A 6,000-nucleotide genomic window follows, 5' to 3' on the forward strand; every position below is an offset into this window, starting at 1 on the left:
GGTTGCATGTTTTTTTTATATGTGTGTAATTTTTGACGAATGACATCGATATATGTTATTTATATTCGATTCTGTCATTTGTCTTATACGTGTAAAAAAAAATAGTACCAAGAACAGTGAGCTCAGTAGGCTCGCTTCGTCCGGTTCCAACTTCATTAACAGCATTGCAAGTATACTGGCCTTAATCTTCTGGGGTTACTCGAAGTATAGTTAATGACGGTTCTGTTATCTTCGCACCATACACACCAGGACTTTGGGAAGTAATATTTTTAAATGTACCATTATATAGGTGTTGCCAGTTAACATATGTGTGGTTTGGAAAAGATATGATGATGCATTCTAGAGTTATATTGTTACCATACGCACTATCGTATACTGGATTAGGAATTGTTACACTCGGAGAATCTGTAATATTCATTCAAACAGATAGTTAAATACAAACGCGTTACAGGAAAGATGTAATTTCAAATAAAATTGAGAATGGAAATGTATGTATGCAGTTTATTTATGTTATAGCACATGTTTTAAAGGGAAAATATACAACCTTTTTTTTGGGAATTTTTTCTCATGTTCTATTGATATTATAATTGTAACTAATTATAATTGTTGAAGGCTGTACAGTGATCTATATTAGTTAATTTCTTGTCTGTTCTTTAGAGTTGTCTCGCCGGCATTGATATTTCATCGCCTTATATTTATCATTCAGCTCAACCAGTTTACTATTTCTATTCCTATGCACGATTAATTAAATTATACAAATTATACATACCTTTATAAACAGTTAATGATATAAAAACGCCTAGTGTTGTTACCCCTTTTGAAGCAACCGTAAATCCACAATAATATTCGCCAGAGTCTTGGAATGTCGCATCACTTATGGCCAATACATATGGAGATGAAGCATTGTTACAATATGAAAACTTTATCGCATGTCTATCGCGCATCCAGAATACTTGGCAGGTACGGTCATCTTTAAACGTGTCAAATGTAATATCACAAACTAGTGTGATATCTTGATACGGTCCTGGTTTTATCTGCAAACCGATCCCTAAACATTAAACAGCTGATTAAAGTTACAAAATAGATACGATTGACTAAAAAAAAAATCTACATCTTCATACACAATAATTTTAACTGATACGTGAAAGATTTTTAAAATATGAAATACAATCCATTGTTCAATCTATAAAATGCTGAATAATTCAAATCACTATCGGTACCTTTTGCATGTTCCCATTCATCGTCCTGCCTGGTAGTTTTAAGATCATAATCTGGACTTGATACTCGACAAAAGTAGGAAATGACAGCATTTATAAATACAGCGACGTTGCGTAAATATTAAAATCACAAAATACTAAACTTCGAGCAAAATTTATTAAGGACAGTCCCTTAGTTGTATTTTAAAACTTTTAGATATGTTAGGTCCTTAATGCGCTTCAACTTCGTATCTATGTAGATTTTTAACATTTTTGTATTTGAGCATGACTGATGAGTCCTTTGTAGACGAAACGCGCGTCTGGCGTAAATATAAATTTCAATCCTGGTATCTATGATTAGTTTATTCCAAATCATGGCAAAAACGAAGCTAAACACATCAAACGAAGGGATAACAACTGTCATATTCCTAACTTGGTACAGGAATTTTATTATGTAGAAAGTGTTGAATCTAACCTGGTTTAAAAACAAGCTAAACCTCTAACATGTATGCAAGTCGTATCAAAGTCCATTATATTGACATCGATGTGTAAACAAAAGAAAGAGACATGACAGGTAAAAATATCAAAAATAAGGGTAAAGCTGTCAACACTGTGTTATAACACTATAAAAACAAACAAATATGTAACAAAGAACCCCAAAATAGCATAAAATGAAAAACAAGAATACAAAAATGTTTTACAATAACACATTAACGGGATGTATAAGTACAAAATCGTCTCCATCCGCGTTAATTTATCAATGAAAAGAACGCGACGTCATTCATTCTACTGAATAACTATCTCAACGTTTTGAACGGATGCAAGTAGTTTAAACAAATATGCCACTGCACTTCATAAACCAACCCAAAAAACATTCAGTTTTTTTTTTTATATATATTGCCGATAGAAAGACTAGTTGCAAGATTTGTTTTTATACTGATTTCATCATTTTGAATTTAGATCGCCCTAGCAGACTGGCTTGATATTAATGTTCTTGCTGATAAAGTCAGTATTAAAAACAAAAAAATGCAAATTACTCTATATATATATCATGTATATATAGTATGTAAAAAGTCAAATGTATCAACGAAAAATATATCTAGATTTAAGTCATTCAACAATTTTAATTTATCAACGGTTATTTATCGTTCTATACATTAAAAATTCCTTTACAAACCCACAAAGTTACAGTTATGTGCTCTCCTCGACCAATGAAATTTGTTTACTGGTAAGCAATTTTGTTTTTGAGTAAGCAATATTTTGAGCGTACACGATGACATGTCTTTCAAAGATACCTGTAAAAGCGTTTTTTTCTGAATTTAAATCCAAACAAAAGCGATTTATCCGCATACAATTAATTTGCATTCACTCTGCGAGTTGAACATTGACATGTCAATGAAACGTTCATGTTTGCCTGAAAATCATCAGACATATTTTCAAAGAATCTTATTAATGTCTTTCGTCCACTATGAGTTGTTAGGATAGCTTTCAATATTACAACACACATTTTGATATGTATTAAATGTATACGAACCATCTACAAAAGCCATGAAAATCTGTACATTGAAACAAACTTAAAAAAAATATATAATATTATTTGACTTGATCATGATGTTAGGCTGAGAAGTAACATCGAAGTTAATGGAAAAGGTCTTGGCCACGTCTGCAAAATCAGAAGGTTCAAGATCAACGTTATTTTGTAATGGAATATATTCATACTATTAACGAAATTTGTCGTTTTGACATACTCTTCAGCATATGTTTGTGATTGTACCGTGTTTGTATCATTCTAATGGTTAAATATCAGAAACGTTCACCTTTATGTCCTTTTAGATGAGATATTAAGATACTGACTCTTGACCTCAATTTCACAAAAATACAACAAAACCTTCCGTCTCGTACACGTTTACTCTTTCCAACGATATATAATTGAGGTTTGTGTTCTTCCGGAACAATAAAGTTTTGAAAATAACCTCTGGTTGCAGTACTAGTAAAGTTATATATATTTCGTATTTATTATTTTCTATGTCATATGGTATTTTGTGAGAGCAGGTTCATTGTCAGTCATACCACGTATTCTTTTTATAATACCTGATGCTTTTTTTTAAAGATAATATACAAACATATTAATTTATAAACGCTTACCTAATAACGTCAGCATGATGTAACTTGGGACACAACTGTTCCATGGCATCTTCTAAATTTATATGTTTACAAATCGGAAGTTTGCATGTTTATCTGTTTTAGTGACAAGTTTTTCTTTCTTATCTTTCAATGTTCATTTCCAATGAATTTCGGTCTCCACGACAAAGGGTATCATTTCAAACTACAAGCAATCAAAGTGATTCATGTCATAGTGTATTTAAGTTTAGTCTTAAAACAATAGAAGAAATTGATGAATTCACTCAAGATTATTACTTTGTGTCTTTCGATTTTTTAGTAGTTTTATGTAGCTCGCATATCTAACTATTCAAGCTATTTCAACTGCTTTCAATATGTATATGGTATGATGTTACAACACTGTCCAAACTTATTTCAAGGTTAAGCGCACAGAAATTGAAACCGAGCAACATTTTGGCAGTGGTTGTCGTTTCTTATCAACACTTTTTTTTTTTTTTGATAATTCATGCCATTGTTTTTTTTTAACGTGCATTATATCAGGGCAATTGATATGTGTATGCTTGATGATCAGAAATGTAGTTGCAAAATTAAATATTTCTCTTGTCAAATATTCATCTATAATAAGTTAATCGTTTACTCAAATTATTACAAATATGATGATCTTCTCCTATATAGTGCTTAAATTGGCATCTGTTTTGTATGATTAATATGTCAAAATATTGTATCATACTTTAAAAAGCGTTTAATTATTTTTAGATTCTTAGGAACGCCGTAAATTTGGTATTGCTGAATTTATTATATTTCAACCTATCAACCAAATGTGCTCCTCTAGAGTAGTGTTGCTGTCCTACAATTTTGAATCACAATATACGGCCGAAATATTCCTCTTATAGGTATAAATATTATTTCAATAAATAAAATCCCTACTAAATGTTTTCTACATACATTCGAGTTTTTATTTGCATGCACAATATCATGTGTGTGAAGATACATGTAGTTAAATACATTACACTTATCTAGTTGATGTTGGATGTGCACTGATATTTTTTTATTCTTAGATTCATAATATTTTATATAAGCTGTTATCGGTATAGAACTAGCACTAGCTTTCCGTAACTGCTAGTACTCTCAGACCTGTACTTTGTGTCATTTGTATTGATTTTTGTGTTTGTTGTCGATTTTATTCTGTAGAAGCCTGTCCGTCCAAACTCGGGAACACGTTATTCAGTGGCATACTTAAGTATCTGTATAATATATTTGTTTTCTGCTTATTATTTTGTATATAAATCAGTTAATCGAATGAATTGTTTTTCATTCCGTATTTTGAGACCCGCAATTTGTCATTGATTATTTTTTTTCAATCCATAAAGATGCATTTATGTTTTTTTGTTTTTTTTAAATATATAATCTTTAATAAACGTTATCCGGCACGAAAAACATATTTTTTGCACTTTGGTCAGCGAAGAGTTCAAAATTACATTTTATTGTTTGGATTCGGTCTTCATATCAACCCCGAATTACCGGAAGAAGAAACTTATTTATACATATATCTAGTTTAATTGATGATTTCAGTGTAAAAATCATATCATATGAATCTGGAAATTACGCTGTATACAGAAAAACAATCAACATTAATTTTCATATAACTTCTTAATAATCGACTATTATCATTGTTGAAAGCCATATGGTGATGTATAGCCGTAACTATCTGTGTCGTTTGATCTTTTGTAGAGACTTATCTCATTATCAGTCATACTACATTCTTTCTGTTATAGTAAGTAACTCTGTCTCGCAATTCAGTCAAACTGTTTTGATCTCATTAATTTCTACATATATATAGATATAAATATATATATAATGACTGAATAAATAGTCAACGATCAATCTTACAGGGCGATGGATCATGTAATATGATTCTGTACACTACAAAATCTAATATATAACAAGTCAAAAACGGTATAACATCACCATTAAATAACTATAAAATGAACAAATATTAGATATTTCGGATAACAGATATCCTTCTGCAATAATAGCACGATGTCAAATGAATCATGTCAAAATATTCAAACTGAGAAACTTTTTCTAAATCTCGAAATTTATACAATTTAAGTGAACACCACAGACGCTGATACAATTTTAAAATTTCCAAACACGGCGCAAAAAATACAAAAATATGCCAAATGAAAATAGTTATTTTACTGGCACAACTGTAAATTTCCAAAGGTTGTGACAGTTTAGATGTTATAACTTCATTGAGGGCAGTCCCCAAACAAAAAAATCAAAAATGTCCTAACCGATCCAAGTTTGTATAATATTTCAAATTTGACAACGGTAGGGCAATTGCAACAGAAACTACATATTTAAGCCTCCAAAACGAATAGCAATCTAATAATGATTAGAAAAATAAGTTTGATCTAATGAGGTAACATAATTGAACGTGGCTACGTACTTATACATCCATCCCGAATGAATGAAGCCCTGTAATTTAAACTGGTATTGTAAAATGAATTTCGAGCTGTAAAGCCAGTACTAAAGCCGGAATACTGGAAACAAGTGATGACAGGAAAATGAGGGGCTCATTCTATGTTTTTTTATTTATGCCCTCTGGGGAAACTGTCCGTAATTTTCTTATCCAAAATCTTTCCCGAGCGACTCTGTCGACCTTCGACCAACCCTCGTT

General features: G+C 31.0%; 1 long non-coding RNA gene across 1 annotated transcript; it reads right to left on the reverse strand.

Moving 5' to 3' along the window:
* Positions 1-136: 136 nt before the first annotated feature.
* Positions 137-3,516, reverse strand: LOC143058420 (uncharacterized). The gene is made up of 4 exons (XR_012973053.1): positions 3,342-3,516; positions 2,731-2,769; positions 770-1,048; positions 137-405 (listed from the first exon to the last, which is right to left on the reverse strand). It is a non-coding gene; the product is annotated as an uncharacterized LOC143058420 (long non-coding RNA).
* Positions 3,517-6,000: the final 2,484 nt, after the last annotated feature.

Source organism: Mytilus galloprovincialis, chromosome 14 (genome assembly GCF_965363235.1).
Source record: "Mytilus galloprovincialis chromosome 14, xbMytGall1.hap1.1, whole genome shotgun sequence".
In the NCBI taxonomy this organism is placed as follows: domain Eukaryota; kingdom Metazoa; phylum Mollusca; class Bivalvia; order Mytilida; family Mytilidae; genus Mytilus; species Mytilus galloprovincialis.